Below are 1,543 nucleotides of genomic sequence, written 5' to 3' on the forward strand. Positions count from 1 at the left end.
TACAATGCCTAAGTTTTCATCACATTCCGTACCCACCGAGGAGAACCTACCCAATGGTACTCCCACACCACAACATCTAACCGGAAATTTTATTGCCAAATCCGCCTTTATCCAATTGGTCGAAAGGAGCCAATTTGGGGGGATGCCTAGTGAAGACCCTCATTCTCATATGGAAACCTTTTGCGACTATTGTGATGCGATTTCTCAAACCGGTGTAACTCAAGACCAAATTCGATGGGTCTTATTTCCTTTTTCTCTAATTGGCACCGCGAAGCAATGGTTGAAGGGCCTTGATAAGGCCACTCTCGGAATTGATTCTTGGAAGAAGTTGGCTCTAGCTTTCTACAAAAAATTCTACCCACCGGAAAAGACTAACATGCTAAGAGCTCAAATTACGGGTTTTAAGCAAAGGGATGAATAATCTTTGTATGAAGCTTGGGAGCGGTTCAAGGGAATTTGTCGCTCATGTCCTCACCATGGACTTAGCGAATGGTTCTTGGTACAACAATTTTGGAATGGTTTATATGAAGATTCAAGGAACATTCTCAACATGGGATCAAATGGAATGTTCACCGAAGTTGATGACAATCAAACATGGAACAAGATTGAGGAAATGGCGGTCCATAATTCACAATATAGTAGACCTCACAAGGCTACTAGAGGAGGAAAGCATGAAGTGGACTCCGTTACTCAATTGGGTGCTCAACTTAGTGCTCACATTGACACAATCAATTTGAAGTTTGAAAAAGCTATGGCTAGACTTGAAGAAGTCTCAAAATCACCAAAGCATCATGTTAATGCCATGACGGCATCTTCATCAATCCCAAGTGGGATATGTGAGAATTGTGGAACTTTGGGACATGACCAAAGTGAATGTAGGGGAACAAATGAACAAGTGAATGCTTTCCAAGCATACAAGAGCGGTACCCCTTATTCCAACTATTACAATGAAAACACCAAATTCCATCCAAATCTCTCATACAAAAGCCAAAATGTTCAAAACCCTCAAACAACATACACCCCACCTCCCATGAGAAACCAAAATCAAAGACCCTTTTACAATCAAAACCAAGGTTACCAAAATCAAAATCCATACAATCACCAAAATGACCAAGGCTTTGATGTTCAAATAGCGGTCCTCCAAATGCAAAAGAATCAACAAGAATTTTTCACTCAAATGCAAAAAGATAGCCAAGCAAAGGAAACAACCATCAACAACATCCTAGCTCACACCAAGATGTTGGAAACCCTATTGACTCAACTAGCATCTTCAAGCTCACAAAGACAAAAGGGGCAATTACCACCTCAAAGTAATCCCCCAAGACATGAAACGGTTAGTGCCATTCACTTGAGAAGTGGTACAAGGTATGAAGCGCCGAAGAAGCAAGTTGAGGATGAAGTTGTGAAAGCTAGTGATAAGGAAGAAATTGTGCAAAACTCCAAAGATGGAGAATCATCAAAGGAAGAAAGTTCAAAGAAAAATGAAGACAAGGTCAAGGAGAAGGGGCCCGTTGTGATTAGACTTCCTTTTCCAAGTCGTCAA

The 1,543-nt window shown here is 41.0% G+C and overlaps 1 non-coding gene across 1 annotated transcript; it reads right to left on the reverse strand.

The window, feature by feature from the left end:
• Positions 1–376: 376 nt before the first annotated feature.
• LOC141654372 (small nucleolar RNA R71) lies at positions 377–483 on the reverse strand. The gene has a single exon (XR_012547932.1). It is a non-coding gene; the product is annotated as a small nucleolar RNA R71 (small nucleolar RNA).
• Positions 484–1,543: the final 1,060 nt, after the last annotated feature.

The sequence above is a fragment of the Silene latifolia genome, chromosome 4 (assembly GCF_048544455.1).
Source record: "Silene latifolia isolate original U9 population chromosome 4, ASM4854445v1, whole genome shotgun sequence".
Taxonomy (NCBI): domain Eukaryota; kingdom Viridiplantae; phylum Streptophyta; class Magnoliopsida; order Caryophyllales; family Caryophyllaceae; genus Silene; species Silene latifolia.